Source organism: Zea mays, chromosome 1 (genome assembly GCF_902167145.1).
Source record: "Zea mays cultivar B73 chromosome 1, Zm-B73-REFERENCE-NAM-5.0, whole genome shotgun sequence".
NCBI lineage: Eukaryota > Viridiplantae > Streptophyta > Magnoliopsida > Poales > Poaceae > Zea > Zea mays.
The window spans coordinates 165,641,441-165,666,817 of NC_050096.1; positions in this window are offsets into that span (position 1 = coordinate 165,641,441).

Here is a 25,377-nt window from a genome sequence, read left to right on the forward strand (position 1 = left end):
GACAGGCGACACCTTTGGCAGGAGGAGCGAGCGACGCTTCACCTTCGCCATAATGACCGCGTCAAAAAAGGTGCGCCACGTCATCTCGATTTCGTATTCTTTCCTCTTTCTCTCTCTTACAACAGGGACCGGGAAAGGGGGATACCCCGAAAGGGATCCTTCTCCGCGAAGGAAACGGGCCCCGAGCCCCCCTACTGAACAGAGGTTCGAAGGCTGGCCCCTCGAAGGGGTTCAACAGCCGCCTCAGAGCGCTCGGGCTCCACGCCCACTACTGGTCAGAGGTTCGAGGGTCGGCCCCTCGGAAGGGTTCAACGGCCGTCTCAGGCCACTCGGGCTCCGCGCCCACTACTGATCAGGGGTTCGTAGGCTGGCCCACGAAGGGTTCACAGCCGCCTCAGACACAGAGCGAGGGATGACCCTGGGTACGTTCGATACATAACCAAGGCTCAGGCTACGCTCCCGAGGTACCCTAGGACATTTCCGAGACCAGCGGGAACGATCTTGTAACGGAATCCCATCAGAGGGAGGCATCGAGCCCTCGGACCCCGTCAAAAGGGGACCGGGTCCGGCAGATCACCCGCAGGTACTGTTGGAGCGCGCCTCCGGGCCTCTAGCCGACCCCTAACAAATGGGGCACGGGCGTCCACTCGGATTACCCATCAGCAGCTCACTGGATACACCATGTTCGGCGCCCTCCAAGGGCAACATGGCGCTTTTCCCCCCTCCTCCTTGCGGAAAGGCGACGCAGGGGCGTATGTAAAAAAGTCGAGTCTGTCCTTGACCGTCCTTTCGCCCTGTGCGGAGGCTCGGGGGCTGCTCTCGCAAACCCGGCTCCTGCCAAACCGTTGACAGCGTCAACATACCAGCCCGAGAACTTGGGACTCGACCGTGCACCCGGGCTACGACCAGCTCGCATGAGGGAACAACCAGACCAGCCGAAGCATTGCGAAATGCATTAAGACCTCGAAGGAGTCAAACCACTCCTCCGAGGCCTCGGGGGCTACACCCGGCGGGTGCGCTCGCGCGCACCCACCGGCACAAAACGCAACCGAGAAAGGCTGGTCCCCTTGCAAAAAAGTGCGACAAAAGCCTCCAAGCGAGTATTAACACTCCCTTCGAGGCTCGGGGGCTACTGTCGGGGACCATAATTAGGGGTACCCTCAAGACTCCTAAATCTCAGCTGGTAACCCCCATCAGCACAAAGCTGCAAAGGCCTGATGGGTGCGATTAAGTCAAGGATCGGTCCATTCGAGGGACGCGATCACGCCTCGCCCGAGCCCAGCCTCGGGCAAGGGCAGCCGACCCCGGAGGATTTACGTCTCGCCCAAGGACCCCCTCCAGCAACGGACACAGCTTCGGCTCGCCCGAGGCCCAGTCTTCACCAAGAAGCAACCTTGGCCAAATCGCCACGCCAACCGACCGAATCGCAGGGGCATTTAATGCAAAGGTGGCCTGACACCTTTATCCTGACGCGCGCCCTCCTGTCGACAGAGCCGAAGTGACCGTAGTCACTTCGCCGCTCCACTGACCGGCCTAACAAGAGGACAGTGCCGCCTGCGCCGCTCTGACTGCTGTGCCACTCGACAGAGTAAGGCTGACAGCAGCCAAGTCCGGCCTCAGGCACCATAGGAAACTCCGCTTCGCCCCGACCCAGGGCTCGGACTCGGGCTCAGCCTCGGAAGACGACGAACTCCGCTTTGCCCGACCCCAGGGCTCGGATTCGGGCTCAGCCCCGGAAGACGACGAACTCCGCTTCGCCCGACCCCAGGGCTCGGACTCGGGCTCAGCCCCGGAAGACGACGAACTCCGCTTCGCCCGACCCCAGGGCTCGAACTCGGGCTCAGCCCCGGAAGACGATGAACTCCGCATCGCCCGACCCCACGGCTCGGACTCGGGCTCAGCCCCGGAAGACGACGAACTCCGCTTCGCCCGACCCCAGGGCTCGGACTCGGGCTCAGCCCCAGAAGACGACGAACTCCGCTTCGCCCGACCCCAGGGCTCGGACTCGGGCTCAGCCCCAGAAGACGACGAACGCCGCTTCGCCCGACCCCAGGGCTCGGACTCAGCTTTGGCCTCAGCCGACGGTCTCCGCCTCGCCCGACCTAGGGGCTCAGACTCGACCTCGGACCTTGGAAGACAGACTCGACCTCGACCTCGGAGGAGCCTCCACCTCGCCCAACCTAGGGCTCGGACCAACCACGTCGCAGGAGGCGCCATCATTACCCTACCCCAAGCTGACTCAGGCTACGGGGAACAAGACTGGCGTCCCATCTGGCTTGCTCCGCCAAACAAGTAATGATGGCGCCCCGCATGCTCCATGACGACGGCGGCTCTCAGCCCCCTTACGGAAGCAAGAGGACGTCAGCAAGGACCCGACAACCCCGACAGCTGTCCTTCCGCCAGGCTCCGGCGCTCCTCCGACGGCCACGACACCACACGAACCGGGTGCCAAAACCTCTCCGGCTGCCACGATGGCATGTACTTAGGGCACTAGCTCTCCTCCGCTAGACACGTTAGCACACTGCTACACCCCCCCATTGTACACTTGGATCCTTTCCTTACGCCTATAAAAGGAAGGTCCAGGGCCCTCTTACAGAGGGTTGGCCGCGCGGGGAAGGATGGGACGGCGCTCGCGTAAGGCCGCTCGCTCCCTCCCGCATGGACGCTTGTAACCCCTTACTGCAAGCGCACCCGACCTGGGCATGGGGCAAACACGAAGGCCGCAGGTTTCACCTCTCACGCCTGTCTCCCTCCGGCTTCTTCCACCCTTCGTGCTCCGTCTCGCGCCGACCCATCTGGGCTGGGGCACGCGGCGACAATTTACTCGTCGGTCCAGGGACCCCCCGGGTTCGAAACGCCGACAAGGAGTGTGGGCTATGTTGGCATCAACAGTTTCCCTTAAATTTTTTTGCAAGTGTGCCAAGAGCTTCGGCAGAGGCAGGAGTTGATGTCTTCACGGACTCCAAAACAACATCTAGCACACTAGCCATTCTCCTTTTCCTTGGAGTCTCTGCGAGGATGCTTGATGGCTTCAGCAGTTTCGTTCCGGATGGTGAACAAATAAATAAATAAAATAATATGGATACTACATCACATATTGGATTTTAATTGTGGTTTGTATTTTGAAGATTAAATGTCAAACCAGAGTCAAATTTGAATTTGAAACACAAAATTGATTTGGGAATATGAAATTAGAAGATAGAAATAGAAAAAGAAAAAAAAAGAAAACTCGCCCCGGGCCGAAACCCTGCCTCAGTCCACTAAATCCTACCACGGCGGGCCACTCCAGCTAAGGAAAGCGCCGACCGGGGAACCCTGGTTGGCGGCCTCATCCGCGCGCCATGTGCTGCTGCGGTGTGGGTCCCGCTCGCCAGCCCTCGATTCTGTGCGTGCCGCAAGGAGGGTTCGTAGTTTGGTCACTGGTACGTGGTCCCCGCTGGTCAGACTTATCTCCTAGCTCGCGCGCGTGTCGTTCTCGCCAACTAACTCGTGTGATCCGCCAGTTGCTGTGGGTTCGGTTGGAGCCCTGGACACCGGGTTGATCCTCTATAAAATCGGACACCGAGCCCTTTCAGAAACCCCCTTCGCATCTAGCTCAGACTATTTTCGCCACCAGGAGCCATGGGGCAGGGAGATCTACCGTCCACCGCCATGACTAGGCACGCACACGCCATCGTGCAGACCTGGCAAGGGCAGTAGGGTATTCACTGGTAGTCGGGGATGGTGCACGTTGCATCATTAGGCAAAGCACGACGACCTCGATTGATGAATTCCTCACCGGGATGGAGCTCCACCGTAGGTCTGTCGCATGTCATGGCCATGGCATTAGCGCTGCTAGAATCACGATGAGCAAGCCTTCAATAGTATCATATCGTTACCCTCTATGTGATTACTGCCTTTTATTGGAGTTCGAACATGGAAGTCAAACTTGGTTAGAGGTCAGCCATGGCACCACCATGGGCACTTTGTGCCGCCATGTCCGGAGTTGGGGAAGGGAGAGTTGAGGGTGATGTGGAAGAGGAGCGCTGGCCGCAGGATCTTGATCCTTTGATCGGGACTGGGTACCAGTTCGTGGGGGGATCCTGGGCATTGAAGTTTAATCGAGCAGACAGGATGGCTGAGGGAGCTATTTGGATCGTGGTCGTTGGATCGTGGATGAAGAGTGCAATTAGATCCCAGGTTAACCATTCGACTTTTTAATCTAGGCGGTCGGGTTTAGATCCGACGGTTGAGATGTGCCCATACCCCTTTGTTGGGGACTTGTTCTCAAATACTATGAATGAAGAACAAGGCAACACAAAATGTTAAATATCAAAAAGCCCTTCGTCCTACAAATCATTATTTCCTTTCGGACATAGTGAATTTAGGACGAAGGTTATGAAGGTCATACCTTCATAATCGTAATAAAAAATGGAGAACATTTAAACAAGATATAGAAAGTGACACAATTATTGTAAATATTATTATTAATATATTTCTTCTTTTTATTACTTATTTGAACAAGAATAAATTACAAGTGTACCTTCGATTTGAAGGAGAAGAGTACAGGCGTGACGCAAAAGTGAATGCCCAGTCAGCGTGAACAGTACGGGGATACTGTTCACCTATTTATAGGCACGGGTCGCAGCCCATGCAAAATTACATTAATACCCTTTACATTTATCAACAACTCTATGATAATTTTTCGAGGTCTAATCTGGTTTTTCATCTTTAAGTCGGTTTCCTTTTCCGCCGCTATCCCGAAGCTCTTCTACACACATCTTCGACTTTGTGCCAACCTTCGTGTTCTTTGTGCTTCTTCATACCGTGGCTCTGATCCGAGTCCGAAGATACCTGTTAATGTACTTTACTCCAGAAACATTGTTAAATCATGTTTTTGAGGTCCTTCGGAAGCCGAAGGCCCCCAACAGTAGCCCCTCGCAATATTAATTTGTTAGAATGATAAATTCAGATTGCGAAATGGACGAAGGCTATGAGCCGAAGGTCCGAAAAACATCTTCCTCTTGCTAGAATAGCAACAGTCATTGGCAAATGGGACCCTCCAGTCTCCGACATAATGGGTTTATAAATAGGGGCTCGCCACAATTTATTTGGCACGCTCTCTTGCCATCTGTTTTACCTGCTCAAATAGCTTTGTGCCTACAAATATTTGGTTGCCTCCCTAGTTTTAAGCTTCGGAAGCGAGAGGCAAGAACTCCGAAGGAATGTCTGAGAAGAAGAAGGTTGCTGCCGAAATGAAGCTGAGCCTTTCTGAAGAGATGCATCTGAGTTTTCTTGAGTCAATGGCAAAGACGAATACGGAGAAGATTACAAGGGAGATTTTAGAAGGTTTATCTGAAGATACTGGTGATAGTGACAGCTTTGATGCAGACAGTGGGGGTGAAGATTCCGAAGATCGGCCATGGTGACCAAGCCATTCAGTCTTCGGAAAATCAACTATTGGGCAAAGTCATCTTGAAAACATGAAGGGGAGATACTTTCGAGATATGTCCATTGTGAGAGTAGATGCCGGAGAAAGAACTGTGCCAACTCCCGAAGATGATGAAGTCGTTATCTTCCGAAGCTTTTTAAAAGCTGGGCTACGATTCCCTCTAAGCAGATTCGTGGTAGAAGTTCTGAAAATATATCAGGTTTACCTTCATCAACTTACCCCTGAAGCAATAATAAGAATGGGAATCTTCGTCTGGGCTGTGAAGAGTCAGGGTCTAGAGCCAAGTGCGAAAAGCTTTTGCAATATACATGAATTGTTATATGAAACGAAGCCCTGGGGTAAAGAGCAATATCATAACAACTTTGGTTGCTACAACTTCGGCGCTCGCTCTGGATCAAGCTGTCCCGTGCCCACCTTTCGTAAGAGATGGCCCGGAGAATGGATGAAAGAATGGTTCTATGTAAAAAATGATTTGAAGGTTCGAGAGGATATTAAGGATGTCATCATGTGCCCCATCTGGCAGCGCTTCGGACTCCGGAAACCGAAGGTATAAATGGATGAAGCAGCCGAAGAATGCCAACGGGCCTTCGGCGCAGTCTGCTCTTTTATTGGGACAAGGGATTTAATACAAGAACACATTGCCTTCAGAGTATGGCCTCTTGCAGATAATTGGGAAATGCCGAAAGAAACTGTTAAAGAAACTTACGAAGGTGGGCTAGTCAGACTGAAGTATACATTCAAGTATGGAGACAAGTTCGTTGAACCAGATGATGATTGGTTAAAGAGCATTGAGACTATAAGTGATGAATTGCTTGGGATATATTCGAAAGCCGAAGATACTGCATTATCAGCAGCCTTCGGAGGCCGAAAAAAGAAAAGACTGAACCGAGTTTTTGATGCAATTGGGTTCGTGTACCCCGACTACCATTATCCAGTGCGGGGGCAGAAAAGGAAAGGTACGGCTTTTGCGAAAGAAACTGCTTCAGCTGCTCCTAGCGAGCCAGCGCCGAAGAGAAAAAGGGTGAAAGTTCTCACACACCGGCCACGTTACATTGAACTAGCCACAGTACCTGAACTCGGCAGTGAAACGTCTTCGGCCCCCAAAGCTAAGGAATCAACTCCGCTGCCAGGAGCCAAAGAGCTGGCCGAAGAACCAACAACAAAAGAATTGGATGAACCAAAGATTTTGTTACCAGAAACCAAAGAGCTGGCCGAAGTGCCATCGACAGAAAAGATGGAAGAAGCAAAAGCATCAACTAAGGGAGCGAAAATATCAGAAATTTTAAGTCCTTCAGAAGGAATTGAAGCAGCGAAAATTAAAAAGGGGCCAACAGTGACCCCAAAAAGAAAAAGAATGGTTAATGTATTAGATGTTTTGGAAACAATTAAACTTCCAAGCACAACCCCAGAGAAGACTGCTGAAACTTCTGAGGCGCTTGCTGAAGTATCCGTTGCTAAGGCTCCGAAGCAACAGACTGAAGTTGAAGTCGGGCCTTCAGAACCAACCAAGGTAATACCTTTGGTAGCAGAAGAAGCAAAAATTGCAAAGGCAACTGAAGAAATGAAAATGTCAAAGCCTACTTTGGTCGAAGAAATTGATACTGCTGTCCCCGAAGCATCTTCCAAAATATATGATTATATTGTGCATCATGCTTCGGGGAAAAAGTTATCGGAAGAAGTAGTTTTTGAAGCTAATCACTATGCCAAAGAATTGAAATATCCGAAGGGGGCACTAGTGTTTAATGGGACGAACGAAGAAGATTTCCTATACTGCCTTCCAGACAATAAAGAATTATCTGTCTGTCGGGAGATGTCTAGAAGTATGGGATTTCCGAAACTCGAAGCTGGATTATGTGCTATGACGAAGGAGGATCTTGCGGATAGTCTTGCGTACAATAGCCTGAAGGTATGGGAATTGGATGCTTACAAATTTTATAATTCGTAACTCATTTTTTTATTCTTATACCAACCTCTTTTTTTTACATATAGGGTTTAATTCTAAGCAACGCATTGAGAGCACAAAAGAATGCCGAAGACGAGAGCTATGAAATTGCATTCAACAACCTACGATCAGAAGTTATTAAACTGAGAAATGAAGCTCTGGAAAAGGATAAAATTCTGCTTACATTGGTGGACAAGGTAAAAAAGGACGAAGCTGCCTCAAAGGCCCAGGCCGAAGCCCAAAGACGTGAAATTAAAGATCTTCAGAAACAGCTAGCTAGAGCTAAAGAAGAGCGTATACTTGAAGAAACAAAACGAGAGCTTACTGATCAATTGGCCAATCATTTAGAGATAAGTGTTAAAGAGCTTCGTGCATCCCAGAGAAAATGCTATGTTAAATCCATAGAGTGCGTCAAAAACATAAAATCTAGCTTCGCCAGCGTTGGCGCATTCTCTAGTGAAGAGAATTTTTCAAGAGGCAATCCTGAAGGTCCAATGGAATGGATCAGCCACGAAGCAGAGGCCTTCGAGGAAATCCTGAATAGTCGTGGTGACATCTGCGCTTTTTCGGGTGCTAGGGGGATTGCTGCTGTTTTGGAGAGGAAAGGCTGCGAGCATGTAAAATCCTTAGCGCAGTCCGAAGCTACCTTGTCCTCTGAAGACATTAAAAACCCCTCACCCGAAGCAAGCATGGTCGGTGGGAAATTCTTCACCGATATCTGGGATAACGGCGGTCGAGAATTGGCGCAAGAAATTATTCAAAGGAGTGAAAAAGGCATCCATGATGCTAGAAAAGTAACGGAAGCTGCCGAGAAAAGTACAGAGCCCGAAGGGCAAATAGGTATTAATTAGTGGTTTTTATCATGCTGTAATTTTAATTCCAGACTCTGTTCTCGGTTTGTAATAGTAATATAGCCGTATCTTTTCTTCCCTCAGAACCTGCTGAGGCATCTCCGGGCCCCCACCCGAAGGGGGACGATGAAATTAGAAAAATAGCCGAAGCCATTATGGACAAGGTTGTCAACCAACTACTGAATGAAGCTGCAGAGATAGTGCTTAAAGAGGATTGAATGCCATTGTAGAAACATTTGAAACATAAAAATGTGTAATATATTGTAACTTTAAATGTAATATATAATCTATTTATAGTTTAATTCTTTACGATGCATGAAACTTTGCATACATACCATTTTTTGAGCCTTCGGCGAAAAAACACCTTCCCTTCTTTTCATGCTTCGTGAAGAAAATCCTTTCTAAATCACAAGAATTCGCTTACTTCTCTGATGAAAAATGTCCAAGCTTCGTGAAATATTTTCCGAAGCTATAAAAAAGTTTTGTGTTGCATTTCCGATGAGGCTACACTTCATCTCGATTTGTCTTGTGCCTTAGCACGATTTTCTCTTTTCCAAAATATGTTCCGAAGGTCAACACTGTATCCCCTTCTTGTTCCAGATGCATTATGCTGTATGATGCTTATGTTATGCGAAAATGATGTGATGATGTTATGTTATGCAAAATGATATTTGTGCCGCAGATACATATCCCTGTAATAAAGCACACACACTTTTTATATCAGCGCTGACTTTTCGCTGTAAGCCTCCCTTAGGAGCTTCTTCGCCTTTTACTTTCAGCGGAATCAGCGTTTATTTTTCGCTGTAAGCCTCCCTTAGGAGCTTCTTCGTCTTTTACTTTCAGCGGAATCAGCGTTTATTTTTTGCTGTAAGCCTCCCTTAGGAGCTTCTTCGCCTTTTACTTTCAGCGGAATCAGCGTTTATTTTTCGCTGTAGGTTTAGAAAACTTACACTGCGCTCCCTTAGGAACGACTTTTTACTGCTTCGAACAATTTGTACTGTGTCCGTTAGATCAAATTTTTGATAATACAAAGGTCCTTCAAATCAGTATAAGTTCGTATGCTTCGGCAACTCAAGCCTATGGAAAAAACATATTTTTATTATGGTAAAAGACGAAAGTATTACAAGGAATTGAAATTCAATAAAAGACATTAAAACTCTTCATAATTGTTCCTTATTAACAAAAGGGTAATAATGAATGTAGAAAATGCAAAAGAACTGCTGTTGAGGTAGGATATTTGTCAATAAATGTGCTTCGACTCTGGCACAGTGCTGTTGACTGTGCGAGCTTCGGACTCCTCTCTGAAATCCCTCTGAAGATGATTGTGCTGACTCCCTTCTGGCTGTTATCCTCGCTGGGTCGGCGGTGGCGGTGGAGGTTGCTGCCAAGATGCTTGGGGTTGGCTCGCCGAAGCAACAGAAGCTGCAGGGTGGTTGCCTACATATTCTGGAATATAAGGTGAGTGATACGAAGCAGTATGCATGACCTGCTTCGGCTGACTCTGTTGCGCTGCTGCTTCCGCTATTTCCTTCTGCTTCTGGATGGTAACATGGCACATCCTGGTAGTATGGCCCTTGTCTTCACCACAGAATAGGCAATATATTTTTCTTGGCTGGTCTCCAAACCTTCCCCCGAAGCCCCTGGCGCCTCTGCCCCTTGGCGCTGGCGGCCGAAAAGAACTTTGCTGTTGGGCCGAAGCTTGTGAAGAGTGTTGTGGCCTTTGCTGCTGGCTCCCTCGATCATCAGTTTGAGCAGAGTTATGGATTGACCTAATGTCACACCCGGTTTTAGAAGGCAAACCGAATGCGAACCATGTACGTGCCAGGATCAGTTATTCACGTACACAGCAGTTACATAATATGGACATCATCACATAGTGCTCAAAATAGTATTAAAAAGGGAAATAGTCGATTACATCATACGTCTGAGACGTCCATATAGGTCTTACAATAAATCAAAGTGCGGAAAAGAAACGTAGATAACCGCGGCCTTCACAGGCAGCCGACTGGGGGTTGCCGCTAACCCACACCTAGAACTCGTCGTAATCTTGGAACTCCTGGAAGTCTCCTTCCACAGCTTCGTCTTCGCCTGAGCAGTGGTTGCAATGATGACAACCTGGGGGGGGTTTGGTGTGTAGAGCAAGGGTGAGTACACATCAACATACTCAGCAAGTATCCTGTTTGGCTGTAGTGGACTAGCTTTATGTGGGGATAAGTCAAGCAGTTGCTTTTAGTTGGTCAGGTTATTACTTACTAGTAGAAAGCCAAGTTTTAGCATTAACCCAAGTTATTAACCCAAACGTACTCCTTTCCAAACGGAAAGAGTACCACTTACCAGCACCATAATCATAATCAAAACCATCAATCTCATATCCACCTGTACCGAGGTATCTCTGATCAAGTATCACTAATCACTGGAGCTCCCTTGGCCGCTCATAACCGTGAGCACGGCTGATATATCAGTTTTCAAACACTCTGCAGAGGTTGTGCACTTTACCCACAAGCCGTGATTCCCTCTCTGGCCCGGGCTTGCAAGACCCTTATTCACTCCCGAGGTGAATGGCCAGGGATTCACTACGAAGCCTTTACAAAGATTCCCCGGGGCTGTAGCCACCCGTTAGGTTTCCTAAATGCACCGCACTCCTCCCCAAGGGGCGAACCCAAACTTGGCAGAGCGAGCCGCATACACCGAGCCCCATTGACGGCACGACGGCTAAGTGAACTACATCCCGGATCCTCTAATTATTCAGCTAAGGGCACCCCATTCCACCCTTATGGTTGCACTGTTTTCCCGGGCGGTCATCCATAGAACAGGTCCTTACGGAGAGGCACTCGAGAAACCGCTCGAGCCCCCTTGAATACCACAGATACAACATCATCATAAGAGAAGGGAAAACAGCGTATCATAGATAATCTCATCATGTTCATTGATTAGAGGTTGAGCAATAGCATAAAGCTAAACAGTAATAACCCAACCCAGATAGGTAAACAAGGACATGGATAACGAAAGCTAGTCAATCCTTAGGCATAAATGTGTAAAGCGGGAGGTGAATTAAATAATGAATAGGACATAGATAGGTCAAAGGACACTTGCCTCCACCAAACGACTGCTGCTCAGGGGCTTCTCCTGCGAATTCCTCAGGCTCTTCAACCGGATCGTTCTCTATGCGAGCGCAAACATACATACATCCACATATTTAATACAAAAGAACAGTACACCATACAAGGGAACATACAAGGGAACAAGTAAAGCGAATATGCATCAAGTATGACATTTGACATTGCATTTGCTATGGTTAGAAAGAAACGGGAAAGGGTCTCGCAGGGGGTTAAATCTTATGCACTAACGATCAATTACAATTGGTTCTTAACAAAAGAATTCTGTTACATATAACTAATGGAAACCTAATCACTTTAAGTTGATCAACATTGCACGAGATAAACAATTAACTACATGAATCAATTAGCATAACGGAATTTTAAATTAAACTTCCTATTTCAATGGCATGAACAATGATTAGCCTACCTAAAATAAAATAGTTATGATCACAGAAAGTAAATAAAATAAAATAAAAAAAATAAAAAAAACAGAGGGGGGGGCGGTTGAACCGGCCCTAGGGGCGGTTGAACCGGCCCTGCGCAGGGGGCCCGGCCAAGGGCCAGGCGGGCGGCCGGGGCGCGGCCAGGGGCGCGCGGCCAGGCGGGCACGCGGCCAGGGGCGCGCGGCCAGGCGGGCACGCGGCCAGGCGGCCAAGCGGGCGGCCGATCCAGGCGGCCGGGCGGCGCGCGGCCAGGGGGCCAGGTGGGCGGCCGAGCCAGGCGGCCGGGCGGGCGGGGCGGTGGCCGAGGAGAGAGGAGGGGAGAGGGGAGAGGGAGGGAGGAGGGAGAGAGGGAGGAGGGGGGGCTCACCGGCGACGGGGACGGGGCGGGGCGGCCGAGCGGGGCGGCCGATCGGCGACGGGGAGGGGCGGCGCTAGGGCAGGGGGTAGGGGCGGCGGCGGCTTAGGGAGAGGGAGAGAAAATGAGAGAAAATGAGAGGGAGGGAGAGAGAATTGGGGAAAAAGGGAGGTGGGGGGCGGCATGGGCCAATTGGGCCCAAGGGGGGGGCGCCAGGGGCGGCTGGGCCGGCCGGGGTCGGCCCACGGCGCGGGAGAGAGAGAGAAAAAGAGGAGAGAGAAAGAAAGAGAAAAGAAGAAAGAAAAGATCTTCTCCTCATTTTCGAAATCCGATCTTTCTACATGAATGCATTTGCACTTTCAAAGCAATCAAAAGAAATGCAAGGTTCGGCATGGTGCATCAAACAACATAAAGTATTTAGGGTTTTTTTCATCACACGGGAAATCCAAACCGATTCCCGCTAGAACTTTGGAAAAGGTCAAGGTTTAGCGAGGGAAAAAGAAAAAGAAAAGGTAACGCCCGAATTTTGGCGAGTAAAGAAAAGAAAAAATTCAACTGCAAAAATTCGGGGCGTTACAAACCTATCCCCCTTAAAAGAATCTCGCCCTCGAGATTCAGGGCTGGCTAGCAAAGAGCTCTGGGTACTTGGCCATCAAATCATCTTCACGCTCCCAGGTTGCTTCTTCCTCAGAGTGGTGATTCCATCTGACTTTGCACATTCTGATGGTCTTCCTTCGGGTGACTCTATCTGCAATCTCAAGGATTTGCACTGGCTTCTCAACGTAGGTCAAGTCCTCCTGGACTTCCAGACCTTCCACTGGCAACTGCTCTTCTGGCACACGCAAGCACTTCTTCAACTGAGACACATGAAAGACATTATGCACAGCAGACAAATTCTCGGGCAAACTGAGCTGATAAGCCACTTCTCCTCGTCTTGCAAGAATCTGATACGGACCAATGTAGCGGGGTGCTAGCTTGCCTTTCACTCCGAATCTTCTGACTCCTCTGATCGGTGACACTTTCAGATAGACAAAGTCTCCGACTTCAAAACTCAGCTCTCTTCTTCTTGTGTCTGCATAGCTTCGCTGCCTCGATTGCGCTATCTTCAGATTCTCTCGGACCATCTTGATGTTCTCTTCGGCTTCAAGCAGAATGTCTGGCCCAAACACTTGCTTCTCTCCAGGCTGATCCCATTGCAACGGAGTTCTACAACTCCTTCCATAGAGCGCCTGAAATGGTGACATCTTCAAACTGGCCTGGTAACTGTTGTTATAGGAAAACTCTGCATAAGGCAATCTCTTATCCCATCCGGACTGATCTTGCAACGCACAGGCTCTCAACATATCTTCACGAATTTGATTGGTCCTTTCGGTCTGGCCATCTGTCTGCGGATGATAAGCTGAACTAAAATTCAGATGTGTGCCCAAAGCTTCATGCAACTGCTGCCAGAAATGAGAGGTGAACTGCGTTCCTCTGTCTGACACTATCTTCTTTGGCACACCATGAAGACAAACGATCCGAGACATATACAATTCTGCCAATACTGCACTGTTGTAGTTGGTCTTGACAGGTATGAAGTGGGCTGACTTGGTCAAACGGTCCACCACTACCCAAATGGAATCGTAGCCGGCTCGAGTGCGAGGCAATCCGACTATGAAATCCATACCGATTTCATCCCATTTCCACTAAGGGATCTGCAACGGTTGCAACAATCCAGCTGGTCTCTGGTGTTCTGCCTTAATTCTTCGACAACTATCGCACCTAGCCACATGCTCTGCGATTTCCCTCTTCATTCCGTACCACCAGAATTTCTTCTTCAGATCCTGATACATCTTCTCACTGCCAGGGTGAATCGAATAAGCTATCTCATGAGCTTCCTTAAGAATCAACTCCCGAATGGGCTGGACATTGGGAACACACAAGCGGTCTTTGAACCATATCACGCCTTCTGCATCTTCTCGAAAATCTTTGCCTTTGCCTTCTAGAATCAATCGCCGGATCTCACTGATTTTCTCATCATTCTTCTGCGCTTCTTTGATTTCGCGCTCCAAGGTAGGTTCCAACTCAACTGTGACTCCTCGCGAATTGTTCAGAAATCCGAGACTCAACCTGTCAAACTCTTTGGCCAACTCATAAGGCATCGGACGAGCGACCATCAGATTGACTTGACTCTTTCTGCTCAAAGCATCTGCCACTACGTTTGCTTTGCCTGGATGGTAATGAATCTCCAACTCATAGTCTTTGATCAACTCTAACCATCTTCGCTGCCTCATGTTCAACTCTGACTGAGTGAATATGTACTTCAGACTCTTGTGGTCTGTGTAAACATCGCATTTCTGCCCATACAAATAGTGCCTCCATGACTTCAGTGCGTGAACCACTGCTGCCAACTCTAGATCATGGATTGGGTAGTTCTTCTCATGAACCTTCAACTGTCGGGACGAGTAAGCCACAACTCTTCCCTCTTGCATCAACACACATCCCAAACCTGTGTAACAAGCATCGCAATACACCGAGAAGGGCTTGTGCACATCAGGCAAGACTAGGACAGGCGTTGTAGTCAACTTCTCTTTCAGCGCTTCGAAGGCCTCTTGACATCTCTGGGTCCACTTGAACTCAACCTTGTTGCCTAGCAACGCTGTCATTGGTTTCGCAATCTTCGAAAACCCTTCAATGAATCGCCGATAATATCCGGCCATTCCAATGAAACTCTTGATTCCTCTAGCATCTGTTGGCGCTTTCCAGTTCAAAATGTCTGCCACTTTCTTCGGATCCACAGACAATCCTTCTTTGTTGATTATGTGACCCAAGAACAGGACTTCACTGATCCAGAACTCACACTTGCTCAACTTTGCATACAACCGGTGCTCTCGCAATCTCTGCAACACCATCCTCAAATGATCTGCGTGCTCTTCTTCGCTTTGAGAATAAATCAGAATGTCATCAATGAATACCACCACAAACTTATCAAGATAATCCATGAATACACTGTTCATCAAGTTCATGAAGAACGCTGGCGCATTGGTCAAACCAAAAGACATCACTGTGAACTCGTACAAACCATACTTGGAAATGAATGCTGTCTTCGGAATGTCCGAAGGTCGGATTCTGAGCTGATGATAACCTGACCTCAGATCAATCTTGGAGAACACACTGGCTCCTCTCAACTGGTCGAACAGATCTTCTATTCTGGGCAAGGGATACTTGTTCTTGATCGTGACCTCATTCAAAGCTCGGTAATCAATGCACATCCTCTTGGTGCCATCTTTCTTCTCCACAAACAGGACAGGGGCGGCCCAAGGCGAGGTGCTTGGCCGAATGTAACCTTTCTCTGACAGCTCATCAATTTGCTTCTTAAGTTCATCCAACTCTGGTCCAGATATTCTGTAAGCTCTCTTAAAGATAGGGGCGGTTCCAGGAAGAAGCTCTATGGCAAACTCAACTTTCCGCTCTGGTGGCATACCCGGTAAATCCTTTGGAAACACATCTGGGAACTCGGACACAACCTTGATACTCTCAATTGGGTCTGCTTCACTGCTATCGACAGCCATCTGATAACAACTTCCTTTCTTTGGCTCGGGCGGGACTAACTCGGTCACCACTTCCTCTCCTAGTGGGGACACCAACTCGATTGTCCTTTTATCACAACTGATAACTGCCTGATACTTATCTAGCCAATTCATCCCTAGGATGACATCTATTCCCTGAGTACCCATTACTATAAGGTTGGCGGGAAATGCTATCCCCCTTATTTTCACACTTATATTCAAACAAATGCTATCGGCTCGAATTCTACCACCGGATGAGTCAATTTGAATGGGGGTTGACATGGTAGTAATTGGAAGATTATGTGCTTCTACCCATGATGCAGTAATGAAAGAATGCGTTGCTCCAGTATCAAATAACACTTCTGCAATATGGGAGTCGACTGGGAACATACCTACTATCATGCCGGGGGTCTCCTGAACTGCTTCAGCCTCCAAGTGGTTCAATCTTCCATGATTATAGCGCGGCTGAGAGCGATTGCCTGCTCCAGGCTGAGGCACATTCTGCTTGGCTGGGGCATTGGGGCCTGACTGCTGCTGGGCTGCCTTCTTCGGACATTGCATCACCCAGTGGCCTTGTTCTCCACAGTGGAAACATGCTCTGTTTCCAACCTGAGCTGGTGCTGCCTGACTGTTCTGCTGATTTGCTGGGGCAGGAAGGCGAGGTGGCTGCTGATTCTGCCTTTGAAACTGACCTCCTGACTGATTGCTCTGACGGTTCTGGTACTGATTCTGAGGGTACTGCCTTTGAAACTGCTGATGCTGCTGAGGTGGACGCTGGTTCTGCCTGAACTGCTGAGGTTGATTGCCTGAGAAACGAGGACGGCTGCTGCTTCCAGGCTGGGGTCCACTGATCTTGCGCTTACGATCTTCCATCTCCTTGCGCTTTCTCTCCGTCATGATTGCTCTGTCAATCAGGTGCTGGAATGTCGGGAAGGTATGATTCATCAGTTGGTACTGCAGGGGGTCAACCAAGCCTCTCAGAAAACGGTACTGTCGCTTGGCGTCGGTGTTGACATCTTCAGGAGCATAGCGAGACAATTGCAGAAACTTGTCCCGGTACTCACTGACAGACAAGGGCCCTTGCTTGAGGGCCAGGAATTCCTCCTTCTTCACTGTCATCAGACCTGCAGGGACATGGTACTGACGAAAGCTACCTCTGAACTCTTCCCAAGTGATGGCGTCAGGGTGGGCATGGGTGGCGAGGTAAGACTCCCACCATGACTGGGCTGCTCCTCTCAACAGACGGGGACCATACAGAACTTTCTCCCTGTCATCGCACTGAGCGGTATGCAACTCCCGCTCCACAGTGCGCAGCCAATCTTCGGCATCCATAGGGTCAGAAGAATGAGCGAACGTTGGTGGATGACCTCTCATGAATTCAGCACGCTTGTCTCTTGGCATCTGAGGCATCTGAGGCTGAGGTGGAGCCTGCTGTTGTTGCTGCTGCTGAATGGCGGCCAAAGTCTGACCGATGGCTTGAACTGCCTGAGTCTGCATCAGAAACATCTGTTCGATGGACATCGGGGGCGGGGGTGGCAGGTGCTGCTGCTGAGGCACCTCCTCCTGTTGAGCGGCTCGCTCCTGCTGAGCACGCCTTCCTCCTCTGCGCCTGTTCTCTGACATCTGCAGAATGCAACCACACATCAGAACTGATCTGGCAAATCTTGCAGCATAAGGAAAGAGAATAGAATTCTTCAACAGCACTGAACAGATGAGCATCTTCACTGATCTCCAACACAGACCACACAGCTTCTCAGATAGAAAGGAAAGTGGAATAAAAGGGGTTTCCCAACTATATAACTAACTCCATTAACATAATAGGTAAACCAAAATGCAGGGGATACCCACACTCTGGTAACAGTCATTACAAAGATCCAAACCAAACATGGTTCATCATGACAAACATAGATGCACAGGATATAACAAACTACCCTGTCTAACTAAGACTAGCTAGGACTGAGACTAACGCTAAGACTGAAGCTTCTACGTATATATTTCGTATTAATTACAAGATCCAACTCTAACGATCTATGGTTCTAGAGTTATCTTGGTCTTGCAGGCGGGATTGCCATAAGACTGGTGTCCACGCTGAGGTGAGCGGTACGGGTGCTGAGTCCCAACGGGAGCGGGGGAACCACCATCCAAGTGACGACGTTCCGCGCGCTCAGCCCGCAGCAGGGCGATCTCAGCACGAGCCCTACTCAGCTCATCTAATGCATGGTCCAGCTCCGTGTTTAGCACGGCGGCTAGGTTGACTGTGCTGCTCAACCTAGGATTGCCCTCACCGACAGGTGAGACAATCACGCCTCCTGTGCTGCCAGATGGACGGCGGGGGTAATACTTCAGGTCAAGACCGTCAGCTGCCCCACCGAAAACCGAGCAGTAGTGCGAAAGCGCACGCCGTGCAGCATCCTGCATGGCTGCCTCAGCTGAGTCCCGTTCAGAGATAGAATAGTGCTCTGAACAGGCCTCCGCACCCTGGAGACTGTTCTCCGGGCAGCGCACCAAGCAAGTTGCCTCCCAGCGGTCCGGGTAGACCCCGCGACTATGCTGGTAGACCACACAGCGATACTCGACGGACCAAGTATGCCGGTCAAATGCCCGACGTAGCAGGGTGTCGAGCGCATCGTGGAAGTGACACCCGCGAGCAGCGTCGCGAGTGATGGGTCGAGCAACCCATCCTTCCGGCTCAGGATTAGCAGAGAAGACGGTGTCGTGGCTCGAGCTGTCGTCGCCATCTCCGTCGTCTGGGTCTCCTCCAGCAGCTACTCCAGAAGCTGGGGCGCCCAGTGGTGGTGCAGGGGGCGGCTCCAGAGGAAGCACAGGGGAGCAGCTCCTCACAGACTCTATCTCCTGGTGGAGCGAGAAGGAAGAGCTCTGCTGCTCCTGTCGTCGACGCTCCTGCTCCTCACGCAGGCGGTGGTGTAGTCTCTCCAAGTGGCTGGACTGTCCGGCCACGGGACGGCGAAGCGGACGCTCAGCAAGGCGGGAGGGTAAGAAGGGGATGACTGACTTTCGTGCAGTGTGTCTAAGTCGAGCCATCTACAAAAGACATCGCAAGCAAAAGGGTGAGAACAGAATTAATATGACCAGCAAATAATGAATCATAAGTAAATGAAGGATTAGAATAAAACATGATTTTCAGCAAGGTATGATATATAGTAGAACATAGGTTTGGTCGGTATGACCAACTTTTGAAGGGATATCAAAGTCAAGGCAGAGACAGAGGTCTATAGTCCTTAGAACGACCATTCTACTCTAGGTTAGCGGTCCTACAGTCAGCACGGCTTTGATACCACTTATGTCACACCCGGTTTTAGAAGGCAAACCGAATGCGAACCATGTACGTGCCAGGATCAGTTATTCACGTACACAGCAGTTACATAATATGGACATCATCACACAGTGCTCAAAATAGTATTAAAAAGGGAAATAGTCGATTACATCATACGTCTGAGACGTCCATATAGGTCTTACAATAAATCAAAGTGCGGAAAAGAAACGTAGATAACCGCGGCCTTCACAGGCAGCCGACTGGGGGTTGCCGCTAACCCACACCTAGAACTCGTCGTAATCTTGGAACTCCTGGAAGTCTCCTTCCACAGCTTCGTCTTCGCCTGAGCAGTGGTTGCAATGCTGACAACCTGGGGGGGGGTTTGGTGTGTAGAGCAAGGGTGAGTACACATCAACATACTCAGCAAGTATCCTGTTTGTCTGTAGTGGACTAGCTTTATGTGGGGATAAGTCAAGCAGTTGCTTTTAGTTGGTCAGGTTATTACTTACTAGTAGAAAGCCAAGTTTTAGCATTAACCCAAGTTATTAACCCAAACGTACTCCTTTCCAAACGGAAAGAGTACCACTTACCAGCACCATAATCATAATCAAAACCATCAATCTCATATCCACCTGTACCGAGGTATCTCTGATCAAGTATCACTAATCACTGGAGCTCCCTTGGCCGCTCATAACCGTGAGCACGGCTGATATATCAGTTTTCAAACACTCTGCAGAGGTTGTGCACTTTACCCACAAGCCGTGATTCCCTCTCTGGCCCGGGCTTGCAAGACCCTTATTCACTCCCGAGGTGAATGGCCAGGGATTCACTACGAAGCCTTTACAAAGATTCCCCGGGGCTGTAGCCACCCGTTAGGTTTCCTAAATGCACCGCACTCCTCCCCAAGGGGCGAACCCAAACTTGGCAGAGCGAGCCGCATACACCGAGCCCCATTGACGGCACGACGGCTAAGTGAACTACATCCCGGATCCTCTAATTATTCAGCTAAGGGCACCCCATTCCACCCTTATGGTTGCACTGTTTTCCCGGGCGGTCATCCATAGAACAGGTCCTTACGGAGAGGCACTCGAGAAACCGCTCGAGCCCCCTTGAATACCACAGATACAACATCATCATAAGAGAAGGGAAAACAGCGTATCATAGATAATCTCATCATGTTCATTGATTAGAGGTTGAGCAATAGCATAAAGCTAAACAGTAATAACCCAACCCAGATAGGTAAACAAGGACATGGATAACGAAAGCTAGTCAATCCTTAGGCATAAATGTGTAAAGCGGGAGGTGAATTAAATAATGAATAGGACATAGATAGGTCAAAGGACACTTGCCTCCACCAAACGACTGCTGCTCAGGGGCTTCTCCTGCGAATTCCTCGGGCTCTTCAACCGGATCGTTCTCTATGCGAGCGCAAACATACATACATCCACATATTTAATACAAAAGAACAGTACACCATACAAGGGAACATACAAGGGAACAAGTAAAGCGAATATGCATCAAGTATGACATTTGACATTGCATTTGCTATGGTTAGAAAGAAACGGGAAAGGGTCTCGCAGGGGGTTAAATCTTATGCACTAACGATCAATTACAATTGGTTCTTAACAAAAGAATTCTGTTACATATAACTAATGGAAACCTAATCACTTTAAGTTGATCAACATTGCACGAGATAAACAATTAACTACATGAATCAATTAGCATAACGGAATTTTAAATTAAACTTCCTATTTCAATGGCATGAACAATGATTAGCCTACCTAAAATAAAATAGTTATGATCACAGAAAGTAAATAAAATAAAATAAAAAAAATAAAAAAAACAGAGGGGGGGCGGTTGAACCGGCCCTAGGGGCGGTTGAACCGGCCCTGCGCAGGGGGCGCGGCCAAGGGCCAGGCGGGCGGCCGGGGCGCGGCCAGGGGCGCGCGGCCAGGCGGGCACGCGGCCAGGCGGCCAAGCGGGCGGCCGATCCAGGCGGCCGGGCGGCGCGCGGCCAGGGGGCCAGGCGGGCGGCCGAGCCAGGCGGTCGGGCGGCGCGCGGCCAGGGGGCCAGGCGGGCGGGGCGGTGGCCGAGGAGAGAGGAGGGGAGAGGGGAGAGGGAGGGAGGAGGGAGAGAGGGAGGAGGGGGGGCTCACCGGCGACGGGGACGGGGCGGGGCGGCCGAGCGGGGCGGCCGATCGGCGACGAGGAGGGGCGGCGCTAGGGCAGGGGGTAGGGGCGGCGGCGGCTTAGGGAGAGGGAGAGAAAATGAGAGAAAATGAGAGGGAGGGAGAGAGAATTGGGGAAAAAGGGAGGTGGGGGGGGCGGCATGGGCCAATTGGGCCCAAGGGGGGGGCGCCAAGGGCGGCTGGGCCGGCCGGGGTCGGCCCACAGCGCGGGAGAGAGAGAGAAAAAGAGGAGAGAGAAAGAAAGAGAAAAGAAGAAAGAAAAGATCTTCTCCTCATTTTCGAAATCCGATCTTTCTACATGAATGCATTTGCACTTTCAAAGCAATCAAAAGAAATGCAAGGTTCGGCATGGTGCATCAAACAACATAAAGTATTTAGGGTTTTTTTCATCACACGGGAAATCCAAACCGATTCCCGCTAGAACTTTGGAAAAGGTCAAGGTTTAGCGAGGGAAAAAGAAAAAGAAAAGGTAACGCCCGAATTTTGGCAAGTAAAGAAAAGAAAAAATTCAACTGCAAAAATTCGGGGCGTTACACCTAACATGCCTCGGGTGAAATCTTCCTCCGAAGCCCCTGGTCATTTCAGAGAACCTGAATGCTTCCTCCCTCCTTTGGCGGAAGTCATTGTCAGCTCGAATATATTCGTCCATCTTTTGGAGCAGCTTCTCCAACGTTTGTGGTGGCTTCCTGGCAAAGTACTACGCTGATGGTCCCGGCCGAAGCCCCTTAATCATGGCCTCAATGACAATTTCATTGGGCACTGTTGGCGCTTGTGCCCTCAGGCGTAGAAACCTCCGGACATAAGCCTGAAGGTACTCTTCATGGTCCTGGGTACACTGGAAGAGAGCCTGAGCGGTGACTGGCTTCGTTTGAAACCCTTGGAAGCTAGTTATCAGCATATCCTTCAATTTCTGCCAAGAAGTGATTGTCCCTGGCCGAAGAGAAGAGTACCAAGTCTGAGCAACGCTCCTGACGACCATGACAAAAGATTTTGCCATGACTGCCGTATTGCCACCATACGAAGATATTGTTGCTTCATAGCTCACTAGGAATTGCTTCGGGTCTGTGTGACCGTCATACATGGGGAGCTGGGGTGGCTTGTAAGACTGTGGCCATGGTGTAGCCTGCAATTCTGTTGAGAGAGGAGAAGCATCATCAAAAGCAAAGTTTCCATGATGGAAATCTTCATACCAGTCATCCTCATTGTGGAAGCCCTCCTGATGAAGCTCTCTGCGTGGAGGCCTTCGGCTCTGATCATCTTGAACAAGATGACGAACCTCTTCAGAAGCTTCGTCTATCTGTCTGTGAAGATCAGCTAGACGAGCCATCTTCTCCTTCTTGCGTTGCACCTGTTGCTGAAGGATCTCCAGGTTTTGGATCTCCTGATCCAGGTCATCCTCTGGAGGTGTTGGACTAACAACCTTCCTCTTCTGGCTTCGGGCCTCTCTAAGAGAAAGAACATCCTGATTGGGATCCAGTGGCTGTAAAGTACCAGCCCCTGTCGCTGAAGCTTTTTTCGGCGGCATGACGAAGGTGATGCTTGCCGAAAGTGTTCAAGACTCAAAAAATGGAAGTGAGTTCACCGGAGGTGGGCGCCAATGTTGGGGACTTGTTCTCAAATACTATGAATGAAGAACAAGGCAACACAAAATGTTAAATATCAAAAAGCCCTTCGTCCTACAAATCATTATTTCCTTTCGGACATAGTGAATTTAGGACGAAGGTTATGAAGGTCATACCTTCATAATCGTAATAAAAAATGGAGAACATTTAAACAAGATATAGAAAGTGACACAATTATTGTAAATATTATTATTAATATATTTCTTCTTTTTATTACTGTTGGGGACTTGTTCTCAAATGCTATGAGTTAAGAACAAGGCAACACAGAAAATGTTAAACATTAAGATCCTTCGTCCTTCGAAGCATTATTTCCCTTAGGATATAACGATCTTCGGACGAAGGTCATGAAGGATCAACCTTCATCACTACAATATACATTAATAAAAGACGAAGCATATGAAACATAAAAGATAGCGTGAATAATCATATAACATTATTCATTTAACTTTATTAACTCATCATAAAGAAATAGAAACAATATTGAATTATAAATGTACCTTCGGCTTGGAAGGAGATGAAAATACAAGTGTGACGCAAAAGCAAATGCCAAGTCAGCGTGAACAGTACGGGGGTACTGTTCACCTATTTATAGGCACGGGGTACAACCCATACAAAATTACATACATGCCCTTTACATTTGGTGATAATTCTATAGCATTCTATCGAGGTCTAAATGGCCTTTTCATCTTTAAGTCGGTTTCCCTTTTCTGCGAACATGCCGAAGCTTTCCTGCTTCACAGCTTCGGCACTGTGTCAACCTTCGTATCTTTTGAGCTTCTCCCTTTCTGATTCAAGTCCGAAGATACCTGTTCACACATTATACTCCAGAAACATTGTTAAATCATGTTTTTGAGGACCTTCGGAAGCCGAAGGCCCCCAACAGTAGCCCCTCGCAATATTAATTTGTTTGAAATAATAAATTCAGATTGCGATATGAACGAAGGCTTTATGCCGAAGGTCCGAAAAAACACCTTCCCTTTGCTAGAATAGCAACATTCAATGACAAGTGGGGTCTTTCAACTTTCAACGCATCAAGCGTATAAATACGGCCATACCGCAAACTTATTTTGCACGCTTTCTGGCCAACCACTCCTGCTCACTCATTTTTTAGCTCTTGTGCACTGTGATCTGCTAAGTTTTTAGCTTTGAAGCTTCGGCTTTTTTAAAAACAGTTTTTTAGCGCTTCCGAAGATGTCTGAAGCTGCTAAGAAGGCTGCTGCTGAGATGAAGCTGAGTCTTGATGAAGAGAAGAACCTAGGGTTTCTTATAGCGATGTCGAAGTCCAACACAGAAAAGATTACCAAGGAAATTCTGGAGGGGCTGTCTGAAGATACTGGTGACAGTGAAAGTTATGATATGGACAGCGGTGGCGAAGACTCCGAAGATCGCCCCTGGCGACCAAGCCATTCAGTTTATGGTAAATCAACTATCAAAGAGAATCATCTTGTTAATATGAGAGGAAGGTATTTTCGGGATCTGTCCATTGTGAGGGCGGACGAAGGGGAAAAAACTTGTCCACACCCTGAAGAAAATGAAGTTGTGGTGTACCGAAGCTTTTTGAAAGCTGGATTGCGATTCCCCTTGAGCAGCTTCGTCGTGGAGGTGTTGAAAATCTTCGAAGTCTATCTTCATCAACTTACTCCCGAGGCAATTATAAGGCTAAATATCTTCGTGTGGGCCGCGAGGAGTCAAGGTCTGAAGCCTGACGCAAGAAGCTTTTGTAATGTTCATGAATTATTATATGAAACAAAGCCTTGGGGCAAAGAACAGTACCATAACAACTTTGGCTGCTACAGCTTCGTTTCTCGGTCCGGGGCAAGCTGTCCCGTACCAACCTTTCGGAAGAGATGGCCCGGGGATTGGATGACAGAATGGTTTTATGTGAAGAATGACTTATCAGCACGAGAAGACATCAAAGGTATAATTATGCGTCCTATTTGGCAAAGCTTCGGCCTTCGGAGGCCGAAGGTTGAAATGAACGAAGCCGCCGAAGAGTGCCAAAGAGCCTTCGGCGTTGTCTGCTCTTTTATAGGAACAAGGGACTTAGTACAAGAACATATCGCCTTTAGGGTGTGGCCGCTTGCTGAGAAATGGGAAATGCCACAAGAAACCATAAAAGAGGCCGACGAAGGTGAGCTTGTGAGACTGAAGTACACCTTCAAATTTGGAGATAAATTTATTGAGCCAGATGATGAGTGGTTGAAAAGCATTGACAATTTAAGTGATGAGCTACTCGGGACCTACTCGAAGGCTGAAGATAATGCAATGTCAGCAGCCTTCGGAGGCCGAAAAAAGAAGAGACTGAATCGGGTATTTGATGCCATTGGGTTTGTCTACCCTGATTACTGCTATCCCATTCGAAGGCAGAAGAGAAAAAACACAATCTCTGCAAAAGAAGAAGCTGCAGCTGCTCTTAGCGAGCCAGAACCGAAAAGGAAAAAGATAAAGGTTCTTACGCAACGGCCGCGTTATATTGAACCAGCTTCGGTGTCGGAGTTTATCGGGAAAACTTCTTCAGCCACCGAAGCTGAAAAACTAATCGAGCCAGCCTTGTTGCCAGAGATCGCAGAAACGGCCGAAGTGCCACCAAAGATAGAATCAGAACAATCAAACATTTTGTTGTC